Source organism: Tamandua tetradactyla, chromosome 6, assembly GCF_023851605.1.
Source record: "Tamandua tetradactyla isolate mTamTet1 chromosome 6, mTamTet1.pri, whole genome shotgun sequence".
Lineage (NCBI taxonomy): Eukaryota > Metazoa > Chordata > Mammalia > Pilosa > Myrmecophagidae > Tamandua > Tamandua tetradactyla.
Window position 1 is genome coordinate 86,341,376 of NC_135332.1, and position 17,041 is coordinate 86,358,416.

Below are 17,041 nucleotides of genomic sequence, written 5' to 3' on the forward strand. Positions count from 1 at the left end.
CCTCCCCATCTCGTAGCAGCCTTGGCTCCCAGAAGCCCTGACCCTTTTAAAGCACAGCACTCTGCTCACACAGGCCAGTAGGTTGATGTTCCCTGGGTTTTCTGTCACTCACCCCACCGTCCCACCAGTCCTCCTTGCATTCACCCCACCTATGTTTCTTGAGTCCCTGCCATGGGATACAGGCCTGCTGTCATGCTTAGACGATGGTCATGGGGGAGACAGAAGCAATTAAAGGGGCTCTAGGGTGATGCGTATCAGGAAAGAGATGGACTAAAAGGAGGAATTGTAAAGGGAATGGTTACTCCACCTGTAAGTCACGATGGCTTTCCCGAGGAGATGAACTCTGATCTGGGTTTTTAAAGAGTAGGAGTTCACCATTCAGCCAAGGCAAAGGCGTGGGAAAGCTCAGGGCACCCCCAGGTGGTTAACTCTGCCTGGCCCACAGGTGCTGTTAGATGAAAAAAGAGGGAGGAAAGGGTGTCAAAGGGTGGGGGTTGGTCAGGAGGGCAGAGAACAGGTGTGAGGGAGGGCTCTCAGGGCAGAAGAGCCAAAAGAACTTGCTACTGATTAGATGGGATGGGGGGACAGGTAACAGAGAGGCCTCGCACAGTCTCTCGGGTTTCTGGAGGGAGCGTGGACCCACACATGCTGGGGCTGGATGGCCCTGGCCAGGAACCAAGATGAACCAGGTCCAGTCTGGACTCCAGAAGCTTCCAGTCCAGTAGGGAGGCAGGAATGAGGCCTGGGACTAGCAGGGACAGTGACAGGTGCTCCTTGGGGCTCTGCAAGGAAGAACTAAAGCTGCCTGTGGGGGGCAGAGTAGGCTCCAGACAGAGTCATTCGAGCTCAGACAAAAGTGTTCATTGCTATCTGACTGATGACTCCCAGATGTGCCCATCCAGCCTGGCCTCTCTTCTGACCTCCTGGCCCCCACGTACACCCACTGGCTCAGTCCTGACATCCTCAGTCCTCGCCACTAGCTCCATTCTTCTTACTGGCTATTCTGGTTGCACTTCTGGCCTCTTCTAACCCCTCCCCTATGTCCTACCATTCAAGGCAGCCCTACTCCCCCCAGCGGCCCTGTGGCCCCTGAATGCACACTGTGTCTTACTTTCACTTGCTCCCAGTGTCACCTCAAAGCCTCCATGGATCTAGGCAGCAGGTAAAACAAAATAATCCTACCCAGCTTGTCTCCCTCGGTCCTGCCTCCACCATGCTCCAAGTCTATGGGCCCGTGACCTTTCCCTTGGCCTTGGGATCTTGGCTATCGGGTCCCAGGTGCTCCAGCAGGCTCTGGCCAGCCACCACCACCCACTTGTGGCTCTAGAAGTGGTCTCTGGCCAAGTCCTCTTCCAGTTCCACACTCCCAAGACCCCAGCCCAGCCGGCCAGCATCCCTGCAGGGTGGGTGGTCCAGGTGAGATGTGCATGAGCCCCCAGGCCCACCAGCTCCCATTTCAGGTCATTCCTGCTCCACACCTCCATCCACTCTGTTTCCAGGTCCTTTTGATTTTGTTCCCTAAAATGCTTCTCCCCTTTGGGGCCAGGATCACTGGTGGATGGGATCAAAGCACATTAAAATGCCATGCAGGCCAACTCTGAAAGTGAAATCATTGCCCTCCCTCCTATGTGGGACATGATGTCCAGGGTGAAAGTGTCCCTGGCGGTATGGGAGATGACTCTCAGGGATGAGCCTGGCCCTGGCACCACAGGATCAATAAAACCATGCTGACCAAAGGAGGGAAAAGAAGTGTAACAAACAAGGTTATCAGCTGAGAGAGTTTAAATAGAGTTGAGAGGTTACTCTGGAGGTCACTCTCAGGCAAGCTGCAGTTAGACATTGCTACCTATCATAGCTTGCCAAACCCCAACCAAAACCATTCCTGCCAATCCTAAAGAATACCTAGGACAGTATATAAGATTCTACAAAGGTTACATGCACTAGGGCAACTTTCCAGAAACCTACAACCTCCAGATGGGTCCTTGGGCCAGATAAATCCTGAAATGCAGAGGGGCCAGCCTCTCTAATACATCAACAAGTTCCATCCCAGTATCCCATATCATCAACAGCCCCTTCAAACATGAAAAAGTTAGAATGGGCATAGCCCAAATACCCATAAAGAGTGGGAGAAAGATCAAAGGTGATGGCAGAGTTGTACAGAGAAGGTTTAACAAACGAGTATAATTGCTGAAGATTTCTTTTAGTCTCCAGTACCTTAGAGCAGTTAGAAGTAAAAACCTAAAATTGTGGAACTGTAATCCATACCAAACTCTAAAATCTGTTCTATAACTAATTGCTGTGACGTGCTTTGAAAAAAGAAAAAGACAATGGGCAGTTTAGGAAATATTTTCACGTGCTAGATTAAAAAAAAAAGGAAACAAAATTGTGCATACATTTTCACTACATTAAAGTAGGTCTGCCTACGAAAAAACAATTAAAAATTAAAGACATTAATTGTAAAAAAAAAAGTCATGGCAGGAAAACGGTGCTCTCTTCTCATTGTTCTGCACAAGAGGCAAACAAGACCCAGGAGGCCGAGCCTCGCCCCTCCTCCTCATCTCTTCTCACTCTGGCACCTGGCAGTAGGACGTGGGGAGAACGGGGAGGAGAGAGACCCTGCTCAGGTCCCAAGCCTGGGTGTTGGGCCGAGGGCTCCAAGGGCTGCGTGACCCGACATGTGAGGACATGGAGCTGCGGCCGCAGGTGAAAGGCAAGACAGGGCTGCTGCGGGTCATGCTGTTGTGGCAGTGCCCCCGGCCCCATCCTCGGGATTCTTGCGCTGATGCTTTGCCATGGGGGATGGGGTGGGGGGCAGCTCACCGTCTGCTATGCTGGCAATCTGCCCTGTAGGACAATGGTAGGGTCCCCTGGTTGCTGTTGACACTGAGATCTCCTTGGAACACTGTGAGAGCGCTCCGGAGGCATGTTTGAACCAGCATCAGTCACGCTGCCTCTACCCTTTAATGAAGGGGTAAGAGTCCACACCCCAGATCAGAACAGGCTTGCTTCAGTTCCTTCTTCCTCCTGCTTGCTGGACGACCTTGCAGCTCATTTATCATCACATAGTATTTTTTCTCACCTTTAAAAGGAAGATAAATAAATAGTGGTACCTCCTGATAAATTTGTTGCAAAGAGTAAATAAGATAATACATGAGCAGGTCTTAGCACAGTTCCTGACAGGTGCCACACATGCCACATGAGAGCTATTACTGTTATTAGAACCAAAGGCAGGTCTATAGAAATCCAAGCTCCAAAGGGTTAAATTCATCTGAGTCTCAGCTTAAAAAGGTCCAGATTTTTCTGTGGGATGAGCCTGGCTGGGGCACCACAGGATCAACAATGCCTTCCTGACCAAAAGTGGGGAAAGAAATGTAACAAAATAAGACATCAGTGGCAGAGAGGGCTCAAACAGAGTCAAGAGGCTATCTCGGAGGCTGCTCTTATGCAAGCTTCAGGTAGATATTGCTAATTACCATGGTTTGACAAACCCCAACCAAAACCTTTCCTGTTAACCTTAAAGAACACCCAGGACTCTATCTGGGTGTCTACCAAGTTTCATGTACTAAGATTACCTTCCAGAAACCTACAACCTCCAGATGCTTCCTAGGCCAGCTAAGTTCTGAAATCCAGAGGGGCCAGGCTTTCAAAGAGGCCCAACTAGCTGCATCCCCCTATCCCATATTATTGACACCCTTTCCCAACATGAAAAAGCTAGAATGGGCAGAGCCCAAATATCCCTAAAGGTTGGCATAAGGATCAAAGGAGGAGGAGGAGTTATAACACAGGAGTTAGGATTTAACAAATGAGTATGACTGCTGAATTATTATATCGAAACTTCTTTTAGTCTCCAGTGTCTTGGAGCAGCTAGAAGGAACAACCTGAAATTGTGGAAGTAGTCCCCAGACCAAACTTTGAAATCTGCTCTATTACTACTGTTTTTTTTTTTTTTTTTGCATGGGCAGACACCAGGAATCGAACCTGGGTCTCCGGTATGGCGGGCGAGAATTCTGCCACTGAGCCACCTTTGCATCACCCTATAACTACTTTTTACAACGTACTTTGAAATTTATTGCTTTTTTGTATATGTGTCATATTTCACAATAAAAATCGTTTATTAAAAAGAAGGTGAGATGATGGCTCAGTGGCAGAATTCTTGCCTGCCACGCTGGAGACCTGGGTTTGATTCCCAGTGCCTGTCCACATAAAAAATAATAATAAAAAAATAAAATTACATTAAAAAAAAAGAAAAGAAAGGACCAGATTTTTGCCTCTGTGGAAAGTAGATATCTGAAAGATTGGCAGGCTTGAAAAAGAAATCCTGGCTATAAACTAACTGGACAATTTTTTATATGGAGTCTCCTGCTTTTATGGGTGCTGTAAATCTCCATTTACTAAAATTTAACTTGCCTGCTGGCTCAAATCTCATCCCCTTTTTTGCTTCCTTATCTCATCGCCTCAGTCACATTGAGGCACAAAAGTGCACACTTTAAAGGGATTTCACGTGCACCCACTGTTTATTCTTATGCCACCTAAATGTCCCCCCGCAATGTGCAAAGAAATCTCAGTTGAGATGAATACTTAGCATGGGCATATTTGGAGGGTTTGGCCTCACAGATGGTCGGCGCTCTGGGGTTGGCAAATTCCAGCCTGGTTTCCTTTGCTGTTGTTACGGGGTTGACGTTGCCATGGTGTTTGCATGTGTGCGGGAAATGATCACGCGTCTTGTCAGCTCCTGGAACACTCATCCAGAGCCTTGGAACAAGGTGGTGGGAAGAAGGCGGAGGATAAAGCAAGGCTGCAGAGTGTGGGAGGGAGTTGTTCTGGGCTCCTCCACCCTGTATAATGGAGGCTGGGGGAAGAGGCAGAAATATCTAGGTGGACTCGAAACAGAAAGGAGATGGACTGAGGCAGAATGCAGAAGTCTAGGTGGGGTGGCTGCAAGGCATGCTGGGACCTTAGCAGAACAGGCTTGTGGGGCAGGTGGAGGCCAGATGGGGGCACCAACCTGGTCTTTGCTGCTTCTACCCCTGCCCTGCTCCCATCCACCCTGCCAACTCTCTCCATTTACTAAGCCCAAGTGATATTTTAAAACATAAAATACATTATACCACTCCTCCACTCAAAACTCTTCAGTGACCTCCTATCACCTACAAAATAGAGCCAAACTCCCTTTCACGGCCTAGAGAGCACCACGTGATCCAGAACCCACCTCTATGCTTCATTTCTTCTCTCTTCCTGTCCTCACTGCCCTCCAGCCATGTGGACCTCCTTGCACTGTCCCTCAAACACAGTGAGCTCGTTTGTACCTTAGGGCCTTTGCACTAGCGGTATCATCTGTTGGGAACACTTTTTCACATGGTGGGGATGGCTCCTTCTTGTCATTCAGGCCTCAGGTCCAATACCTCCTTAGAGAGGCCCCTCAACCTCCGCACCCCATGTGAAATACACATGCACCTCCTTCCTGCCATCTGACAGCATTTTCATGTCACTCTCAGACACCATCTAATTCATTAGCTGTGTCACCCAACAGAACTGTATGCCCAGTGAAGGCAAAGGTTTGCCTGTCTCATTAACGATTACAGCCTGAGAACCTAAATCTGTAACAGGCACACAGAAGACACTCAGCCAATTTGATCCATGGATTCTAAGGGAATAAATGTCTAAGCCTTGGCCCGAGTCTTCCTTTCCTCGAAGCCAGTGTCCTTAACATCTGTGAAATGAAATAGGTGTAGGGCCTGGGCTAGGCCTCACCCCCATGAACTGCAGAGGAGAGGACAGTGCTATGGCTGCCCTCCACCACAGCTGCCTTGCCAAGGAGACTTCATTTCTGGGCATCAACTCTTCAGTGCTCAGTGTGTCTGAAATCTTTGAGCTGTGTCAGTTAAAAGGAAACTCTCCTAGAATCCTGACTTTATTCTTGACAGCAGACCCACAATCGTAAGCATCTCTAGACAACAGTCTACACCTCCATCATCTTCTCATTATATGTCAAACAGATCTATAAACTTGATGCCTGAACCGTACCTGGTCCTACCTCCCCATCCATTGTCCAGGCTTTGGAGCCCAGGGTTGAACCATATTCTATGTCACGAATGGATCGACTGGGAAGCTGGAACACCATAAGAGAAGAATTCCAAATCTGTAGGAGTTAGTCTGTTTGTAGAAGGGATGCGCAAATTCACGGAGTCTGATGGAGGATGAGATTCAAGAAGCTGCATTTAAGCAAGCAGCCCAGGTGCCTGCTGCAAATGAGAAAAACTGTCAGCTCCCGCAGGCATAACTTCTTGTGGGCTAGTTGCAGACATTTTTGCAGTGGGATGGAGTTCCAGGTAGAGGACTGGCTTCCCTGAAATTTCTAGAAAAAAAAAACAGCAAGTACCAAAACATTTCAGGGCAGGCAGGAGATGAGGGTGCCCGAATTCAGATTCAAGGGGCAGGTGTGGAGTAGGAAATGCAAGAAGAGAAGAGATGGACAGGAAGGGAGGGGCACTGGTGAAAGGAAGGGAGGGGAACTGGGCTGGATTTCCTAGACTAAGCAGGAGTGCTGGAGGGCCAAGGGAAGAAATAACCTCTTTTGCTCACAGAAGCTCCCATTTCTTGAGTGCTTACTATTTGCCAGGTGCTATGATTTCTTTAGCCACATTACCTCTTTCAACACTTGCATCAAGTTTGAGAGGTAGAAGTGACTATTCTCATTTAGACAGGAAAACAGGCACAGAAAGGTAAGTAAGGTGTTTAAAAGTTAGGTCAGTGTCAGAGTCAGGTTTCCAGCTTAGGTCTGTCTGATTTCCAAATCCCTGAATTTAACCATCAGGCTTTCTCCTCATCCCCTGTTCCAACAAATAATATTACCACATCATCCAACTATTTACTAAGTGCCAAGTACTGGGCTTGATGTTGGAGATAAAAAGATAACCACTCTCAAGGCAGTCTTGGATCTGGCTCGGGAGGCAGAACACATACACAGAAATACAGATGACACACGAGGCTGCATGAGGGCAGAGGCCCCTGGCTGCCCAGGACGCACCTGCAGCAACCCAGGCGTCACAGCCCAGAGGCCCCACAGGCAGAGTAAATCTGAGATAGCCTGGTGCAGGTTGCTGGGAAAAGGCCTCCAGGCTCCACCTCCGCTGTGCTCCAGAACCTTCTCCCTCGGCCGCACTCCGCGGGCCCAGACCACTGGCTCTGATCCCAGGCCCCTTCTGGGCCTCGCCCTTCAGATGGATGATTTCCTAGGAGCACTCGATTTTGCAATCTGGCTTCTTCCCAAGCTGTGCCTTAGTTCTAGGAACTGCAGCCCACAGACACGCGGGCTCACCCCAGGATCCAGAGGCCCGGCCCACCCTCAAGTCCTTGGCCTGGGGAAGCTCAGGCAGGGCGGGAAGCCCACGAGAAGGGGCCTGGGACAGGGAGGGGATGCAGGCGTCCGCAGCGGTGATCTACTGCAGAAAGGACAGAATCACCCCTGACCGCTTCGCTTTCCAGCCTCCCCAGGTGTGCTTTCCCAGCCTCTCTTGCAGCTGCGCCTGGTCACGTGACACAGTCCTGACCAATGGGCTGAGCGGAAGCCTGCTGGGAGGCCCTGGGAAAAGCTTCCCCCGGGAGCAAATGCGACGCTGGGGAGGGAGGACCTTGGTTCCTGAACCCACCCGCGCACACACACCCGCTACAGGTGAAACCGTCGGGGGAAGAGCGGTAGAGCCTGGCCCCGCACTGAGATCAGAGGAGGGGAAGTTGGAAAGGGCCCGGGCGGGGCAGACATCGTGGAGGCACCCAGGACCTCCTGGCTTCTGGTGTGAGAGGACAACTGGACCCTGGAGTCGGATATCCTGAGGCTTCCAGGCCACACACCGCCCTTGGCTTCTGAGGGCAGCTCCTGCACCATAGTAGGAGGTAGGGGATGGGCGGGGGAAAATAAAACTGGTTTGACTGACCCCCTGATGTTTCAGACACAGGACCCTCACTGCCATTTGACCTCCCCCAGTGTCTTCTAATCACATGACCAACCATCACTGCATCATTTTTTAGCAACTGTTAAAAGGCATTGTCCTGGAGACACAACTTCTCAGACTCCCCATTGCTCCCCCCCACCAAAAAAAAAAAAATCCCCTTTTGGCCCCTCTTCAGTGATTCAGGGTAAGTTCCAGTAAACAGGTCAGTAGAAGGCCATGCCCTGTCTTTGGAGAGATCCAACAAGCCTGATCCTGGGGTTTTCTCTTTAAATACAGCACAGAAATCTTAGCTGGAGGCCCTTTACTGCTCAGCTTGCATATTCATCTATTTGTAAATCAACCCCAGTGAGCCCACCAGTGAAGTATAAATGTGACATGGGCCATGAAGCAAGGCCCATGAGATGCATCATTATTTTTGCTACCTCCATGTGATGAGTAAATCGGTCACTAGAGCAGAAGTTTAATTTGTGAAGAAAGTATTAACTCTATACTATATTTTTCAGCTATAAAAAACAAGCATTTATATCCTGCATTTCATAAAATGTGGAAAAGTCTCTTCCTTAACTTGGTATTTATTTCCTTATTTCTCAGAGGAACATTTATGGTGCCTGCAGTGTGCAGGGTTCTGTGCCATATGCTAGGAAGAGTTAAATGAAGGGAAAGTAATGGATGCTTGGGCAACCTCATAATTCCATAAGAAGGGCAATTCCATGTTGTGTCTTTGTTAGGTGCCATTTATTTTTCATTGAATCCTCTTAAGGATCTTACGGTATCATGCGTTTGACCGCAGGTAACAAAAAATCAATTCTCTGGCCTAAACAAAGAGGAGATTGTTTTCTTACCTAAGAAGAACCCAGGACTGTTGTAGTGACTTGACAGTGTTATCAGGGACCCAGACTCTTTCTGTCTTTCTGCTCAGCAATCCATGGTGGTTTGGCTTCTGTCCTCAAGCTGGTTGCTTCGAAGTTACAAAATCACAACTCCATCTCCAAGCCCACCTTATAAACAAGAATGGTATCCACAGGCATCACCAGCAACAGAGATTTTGGAAGAACATGTATCTTTAGCTGGAAACATTGCCATCCCACTCAGGAATTAGGGTCTGGTAGTAAGAATGGGTCCTGGGAGAGAAACCAGCAGTTTCATGCAGCTGTGCTATGGGTACGCTCTCCTCTTACAGATGAAACTCAGCAGATTAAGTCACTTCCCACATCATAACAACAAAGGAATAAGCCAAAATTTAAAACTGGATTTAAGGGAGCTAAATTTGAGAGTATAGGCTATCAGGAGATAGAAAGAGAGTAGAGATTGGGCAAATAATATTTAAGGAGTACAGACTGTTTAATAAGGTTGATGATAAATGTTCTGAAATGGATAGCACAATACTGTAAGTTTAATTAACAAAGCTGAGGGTGAGTATGGTTGAAAAGGGGAGGCTAGGATCCTGTATGTCACCAGAAGGAATCTAGAGGATAAAACCTGAGACTGTATAACATAGTGAAACCTAGAGTGAATGATAATGATGATCAATTGTATGAATATAAGAAAGTTCTTACATAAACTAGAACAAACATGCATCACTGTTATAAGGTGTTAATAAGGTGGTATGTGACTACCTAACTGTAATATAATTATGTTAAAACACTGAATGAAGCTGCATGTGAGAATGATAGAGGGAGGAGGGCTGGGGACATAAATGAAATCAGAAAGAAATATAGATGTTAAAGATTGAGATGGTATAATCTAGGAATGCCTAGAGTGTATAATAATACTGAAATGTACAAGGTACAATTTCACAAATGTTTTTGCATGAGAAAGAACAAAGGAATGTCATTATTGCAGGGTACTGAAAATAGATGGTAATTAATATTTTAAAATGTCACCTTCTGTGTGAGACTAAAGCAAAAAATGTTTATTGATTACAAAATTTATATTTTGACTAGTGCATTTCCTAATATGATTTATGTAGATAGTTTGATTGAACGCCATAAGTACTTGGAATCTCAGGTAGGACATGAGATTTTGCTGGTTTGTCCAGAGTGATGCCCGGATGAATCCCAGAGTGATTCGATCAGTGAGTGGAAAAGTATCTGCAAAGCCCCCTTCAGGGAGTGGTGAGAGCGGGGAGAAATTCAGCTTCCCCAAGTTGAATTCTTGGTATTCTCACAAGCAGTGTGGACAACCAAAGCTATAGGCAGAGCCCCCAGTCTTGGGGTTTGTTCATATGAAACTTAACCCCACAAAGAATAGGTCAAGTCTGCTTAAAATTTAGGCCTAAGAGTCACCCCCAAGAGAGCCTCTTTTGTTGCTCAGATGTGGCCCCTCTCTCCAGCCAACACAATGAGCAGTCTCACCACCCTACCCCTCTCTACGTGGGACATGACTCCCAGGGGTGTGGACCTTCCTGGCAACGTGGGACAGAGATCTTCGAATGAACGGAGACTCAGCATCAGGGGATTGAGAAAAACCCTAGAATGAGCTGAGACTTAGCATCAAGGGATTGAGAAGATTTTCTCAACCAAAAGGGGGAAGAGTGAAATGAGACAAAGCGTCAATGGCTGAGAGATTCCAAACAGATTCGAGAGGTTATCCTGGAGGTTATTCTTATGCATCAAGTAGATATCATCTTGTTATTCAAGATGTAGTGGAGAGGCTGGAGGGAACTGCCTGAAAATGTAGAGCTGTGTTCCAGTAGTCATGTTTCTTGAGGATGATTGAATAGTGATACAGCTGTCACAATGTGACTGTGTGATTGTGAAAACCTTGTGTCTGATGCTCCTTTTATCTACCTTGTCAACAAAGGAGTAGAACATATGGAATAAAAATAAATATTAGGGGGAACAAATGCTAAAATAAATTTAGTGTAAATGCTAGTGATCAATGAAAGCAAGGGGTAAAGAGTATGGTAGGTATAATCTTTTTTTTTTTTCTTTCCTGTGTTCATTTTATTTCTTTTTCTATTGTCTTTTTATTTCTTTTTCTGAATTAATGCAAATGTTCTAAGAAATGATGAATATGCAACTAAGTGATGATATTGTGAATTACTGATTATATATGTTGTTTTATTTTGTTTCTTTATTTTTTTAATTAATAAATAAATTTTAAAAAAAGGTGGTATGTGGTGAAGAATGCAATTAATGCAAAGTAAGGTCTATAGGTAACAATAACATTGTAATATTCTTTCAATAATTATAACAAAGGCACTATACCAAAGCTAAATGCTAAATGTCAGTAATAGGGGAGTATAAGGGGTATAGGATTTTTTTTGAAAGAAATGAGGATGTTCTTATATTGATTATGGTGGTGAATGCATAACTCTGATTATACCAGGAGTCATTGATTGTATACTTAGGATGGATTGTATGGTGTGTGTGTGAATAAAACGTTAAAAAACAATCAATTGACTATGGGGCAAGGGACTAGATTGGAATGATTCTGGAATCCATGCTCATTGCTCTATGAATTTGAGTAACAAAAACATAAAACAGGGTGGGCAACAGTGGCTCAGTGGCAGAATTCTTGCCTGCCATGCCAGAGACGCAGGTTTGTTTCCCGGAGCCTGCCCATGTCGAAAAAAAAGAAACATGAAGATGATTGTATAATGATATAGCTTTCACAGTGTGACTGTGTGATTGTGAAAACCTTGTGTCTGATGCTCCTTTTATCTACCTTATCAATAGATGAGTAAAACATATGGAATAAAAATAAATAATAGGGGGAACAAATGTTAAAATAAATTTAGATTGAAATGCTAATCATCAATGAAGGGGAGGTAAAGGGTATTGTATATATGAATTTTTTTCTGTTTTCTTTTTATTTCTTTTTCTGAATAGATACAAATGTTCCAAGAAATAGTCATGATGATGAATATACAACTATGTGATATTCATCACATAGTTGATGATATATATATAGAACGGAATTATATATTCCGTTTATAGTGATTATATATATAGAACGGAATGATCAAAAGTTAAGAATGTTTATGTTTGTTTGGTGCTATATTAAAAAAATAAATTAATAAAATAAAATAAAAAATAAAACACTTATAACGAACAACTGTTGGTTCCACAGATATGCACATATGTAGCCATGATCCACACGTCCAGTCCCAGATTGTATCAAGGCCAGAAGAGCACAGTCCAGCATCCAGAGGTATTTTCAAACCATTAACATCTTTTACCTGTATTTCTCAGATACCATAAAAGTGACACAGTTCCTAGACATGCTTCTGAAAATACATGGTTTTATTTCCCTTTCATTTTCTCTCCCCTATAAATAGGATTATATCACCTTTGTGCTCAACCCCTTCCCCCCAAGCACCCCTATTCTTCTTTCTTTCCCTTCCCCTTCTCACCTGACTCTGAAATCTTCCTGGCCATCGAGGGTCTGCCTTGAAGGGTGAGAAGAAGAGCAGATAACATGGACCACGTTGGAATTTTCCTTAGTGGGTAGGAGGAGGCAGCAGACTCAGAAATTCTTATGCCCATAATTTAGTTCCTATATGTATAATTTTTATAGCCGTATGTTATACTGTCCTTTAAACCTTGTGAAAAATTACTAGCTATTTTCTACAGCTGTCTTGAAGCCACTCTAAATGCTGTCCAGGAATTATATAATGTTGATTTAATACTGTCTCTAATAAATACATAAATTTATATTTACCAACCTATCTGTGCTTCTGCACAGATTTTTGCATGGCTGACTTTAATCATTCTGTTTTAGCTCAAAAGTTACCTCATCAGAGGGGCCTTTCTTGACCCCCTATCTACAGCAGCACCCACCTGAGTTCCTCTCCTTTATGAAACCTTGTTCTGTCTTCTTACAGCACCTTGTAGTGTTTCATATGATCTACATAACCTCCGTAGATGTCAGATTGTGTACCTATCTCCAAAACTAGCCTGATCCCTAGCACACTGTAAATACTAATAATGGTGACAGATTAAAGTAGCAAACTGATATATTTTTAAATAATGGTAGGGAGGTAGGGTTTCAGAGCAGGTCATTTAGAGAGGGATTTATTTATTCACACATGACCCTGGGAAGATCACCTTGCTTGATTTCCTTGTCTGTAAATGAGGATTGTGATGATTGTGCAGAGAAGGCCACTGGAAAGCATCTGGCACAAGAGGAACTCAACCAGCCCATCCTTGCCTTCTTTAGGGAAAGCTGGACCAGCCGGGCCCCTACATTACTCAACTCCAAGTGGTACCCTACACAATTCCCAGGGAGAGAAGTGAGTCTGGAGCCAGATGTGTGAGCAAAGAGGTTATTGGAGATCATTGGATGGACCTGGTGAAGGACCTATCTGTCTGAGGGACTGGAATTGGGGCTGAGCTGGAGCTAGGCCTGTCTGTCTCTATTCCCAATAGAGGGAGACCCCCTCCTAGCCTGTCTCCTTCTGCTCTCTACTTGTTGGGTTCTGGGACCAAGGTCTTGTTCTGCCTACCCAAGGGACTGGAGCCAGGACTGGGATACAGGGGAGCCAGGTATCTTAGGAGCAGGAACTTTGACAAGCCTCTGGGTCTGGCTTATCCAGGGATGTCTTGTTCCCTGTAGGCAGGAGCCTTGATCAATCCCCAGCCATATGGTGACTTGGCGGCTCACCATATCCTCCCAAGGCCCCAACTTCCATCAGCTGGCTCAGAGCCTGGGCTTACTCATGACCGGTTTTCCTATAACTTCTGCTTACTCATGTCTTCCTCTTACTTGCTCATAATTTTATCTCATTCGTGGTTATCCTGGCCTCTCTTGCCTCATGGCTTCTTTCTGTGTATCCTTCCAGCTCGGGCTCCTACCACGAACCCAGGGATTCTCTCCATTGCTCCCAATTCAAATTCCTTAGCTAAATCGTCTGACCAGTCATCCTGGTCTTGACAACTTCTCCAGCGCAGCATGTTGTCAGCCACTCACGGCCCTACTGGGGCCTTGGGTGAGAATGGGGCCATCCTTTCTGAGTCTCCTTTGGAAGGGAAGGGGCATGACAGGTGCCATGGTGGATACCAGTACATTCCTTCTCCTTGTCCAGTGCTCCAGTCCACACCCTCATCTTCCACAGGCACCCACATGAGCCAAGTCTCAAAGCCCTGGCACATCCTCCATCATACTTCACCTACAAACCACAAATTCAAAGATAAACCTGTCAAGAATTCCAAGATGGTGACCTCAGTGCATTAAACTCTAATCACAGAGTCCCCTTCTGGGCACAGGACCCGGGGTGACAGTGCTGGTCAAGGCCCTTGAAGCCAGCCACGTAGCCACAGCTCTGCCCCATCTGCCCAGACAGGGTCGGCCTAGGCCTAGCCATCTCCTTCCTCTGGCCATAGCCCTGCTCTTCCACCAGGGCAACAGGTCCAGGCCAGGCCCAGGCAGTTCACCTGCGGTGCTCACAGACTTAGGGCAGCCCAGGGTTCCTGTAGGTCATACTTGTCCCAGGAGAACTGCTGGGGAGCCAGATCTTACCAGATTCCATTCCACCCCATACACCACTTCTTCCTGGCTGCCTTCTCTTGACCAAAAGCCAGAGAGGATAACTAGCCCTTTGTGGCTTGTGGCCGCAGAGATGGCTAAGCCTGACCAAGAGCTGCTGCCACATGCCAGCAGGCCCTTTGTAGTCATATCTCATTTAAGCTCCCAGTAACTGTTATCTCTGTTTTACAGATGGCAAATTGGGGTGCAAACGTTCAAGGCCACAAAGCTGGAGAGTGGCCAAGTTGGGACACACCCCAGAGCTGGCGGACATGGAAAGCTGTGCCCTTCACAGTTGCCCTACATCTCTGCCCCCTTTCTGTGTTTGCAAGGCCACAGCCCAGCTTCCTTCCTTTCTGCGGCTGCCGCGGCTGCTGTTTTTCACCTGCCATATGCACCCATTCACTAAATTTACATTTATTATTTAAGAGAAAAATGAGCATGTGCCTTTGAATAGCTAATATGTTTCCATGTGCATTAAAACCACTCTGCAATTTGTGTCCCTTTAATGCTTTCCTTTCCGGGGCCCACTGGTTTAGACCTTGCCTGCTTGTCTTTGGTTTGTAGCTACTTTTTTCTTCTTTCTTTCTTCCTTTGGTATGTTTCCATGTGTTTATTAAATTTGTTAACAGTGGCTCATGTATTTTGATGTCCAGTTAGTAATTTCCGCCTCCAAGCATATGACCAGAAAGAGCAGCCCCCACACAGATCCCTTTGACTCTGGTTTCTGCTGGTGGGAGGGTCTGCACAGCCCAGAGCTTTGGGAAGCACAAATTCCTTATCTGTTTCCTCCCAGCCATTGCTTTGTCTTAAAATAGGAATACCAGACCGATTCATTTTACAGGTCAAAATGCTTTGGATTGAATAAATGTTGCAGAATAATCCACACAGGCTGCAAAACACTGCAGCAGGGCCACCTGGGTTCGACCCTGGCTCTGCCATTTACTAACTGTGGACCCTTGATTGGGCCAGTTCCCCTCTCTGGACCTTGGTATCCTCATCTGTAAAATGGGTTATTGTGGGGATTAAATGGGGTCAGGATGGGGCCTGGCATGTGTAAGTGCTATCCAAGTGTCCACTAAATAAATGACACCTCTCTTTTTCCCTGCTGAGTTCTGAACCAACTGAGAAAGACACTGGAGGTCCAAATACAAACTTTATTACAGATAAGGTTGAATTTGAGAACAAGACTGGACTGATAGCCTCCACCACATGCTCAATTAAGAATTAAACGTGTCCTATCTGGACTTGCCAGGGCCTGCCCTATAAACTCCACCTGCTGCCACCCCTTCCATGCAGGCTAGTGACCCCAAGCAGGAGATCCAGAAAGGAAAGGAGGCAGGGGATGTGGAACAGGGCATGCTCAGTGCCAACTCCCTGCCTCACAGTTCAGCAACCAGACAAGGGTTATCCCAGAAAATCTGGGGTGGGGGCCAAGGGTTAGGAGGTGAGGGGGATATTGCTATGTACCAAGAACCACCAATTCTTGTCATTTATCAAACACCTACTGTGTACCTTATATGAAATACACTGCTCCCTCCTCAAAAGTGTCTTATAAAGAAGTATCACAATGCTAAATTTTCAGAGAAAGCAACTCAAGCTCAGATTAGGTGACTTGCTGGAGGTCACACAGCTAGGAGGCAGCAGAGTGGAGATGGAGTTCCAGCTGTTTGGGGTTCTGAGGCGTGCCTTCTTCCCCCTTCCCTGCCCTGATGCTGAGTCATTTTGAGTTGAGCAACTTGTCAAGCACTGGTCAGCTGTGGATCCGGGAGGAGAGAATCTGATAACAGGCAGTGAGTATTTTCCCTTTCATTTGGAGGAGACTATGCTTTGGACCCTGACACTTGAAGGGAGGGGGGCGGGGTGGGGGGTTCGCAGACATTATTTGGTGGGGATGGTAGCGTTCAACACCATCTTTTCTCTTAAATGTTACTGGACATAGGCTGGGAGGGGGCCGTCCTTGCAGGGACCCTAAAATAAACAGGTGGGAGGCAAGGAGACAAAATATCTGCCATCAGGTCCACCAGGCCCAGAGACCCAGAAGCTTCTGCCTCTGAATCTTGTACCCAGTGTGACTGTCACTGTCCTGCGGCAAGTCTGAGGAAGAGCGGAAGCAAAGAAAAAGGCCCCCTGAGGGATGCAGTGCCTTGCCACGTGGTTAGGCTTAGAGAGGCCAGCAGTGCCAAGGGCAGGAAGTGCACGAGAGAGGGGGTCGGTCATACTTACATGGGTGCAAGCAACAGAAGCAGACGCTGGCTCATTGTAACACAAAAGGAATTTCCTTGACGGATAGAGATTAGCTGGTACAGAGGTAGAACCACAGAGCTGGGCATGACAGGAACAGGGGCAGCTCGGAGACCCAGGTGGATGACCTTGCCGAGACGAATCAAGCCTCATGGACTAGGATTCAGGACTTTCTGGGAGGTATTGGGAGCCATCAAGGGAATCTGGATGGGGGGTTGTGAAAATGCAGTGCAGAGCAGTGCAGGGAGAGTAAGAGGCTCGAGTGGGAAACCACTGCAGTCATATAGGTCGGAGATGAGGAAAGCTTTGATAAAGATGGAGCCAATGGGATGGATTGGAAAAGATTTAGGAGGTAATATCAGCAGGCTGGTGATGGC

At 46.5% G+C, this 17,041-nt stretch overlaps 1 long non-coding RNA gene across 1 annotated transcript; it reads left to right on the plus strand.

Moving 5' to 3' along the window:
* Positions 1 to 7,548: 7,548 nt before the first annotated feature.
* Positions 7,549 to 15,054, plus strand: LOC143686206 (uncharacterized). Its single transcript, XR_013176965.1, has 3 exons — positions 7,549 to 7,893; positions 12,027 to 12,107; positions 14,613 to 15,054. It is a non-coding gene; the product is annotated as an uncharacterized LOC143686206 (long non-coding RNA).
* Positions 15,055 to 17,041: the final 1,987 nt, after the last annotated feature.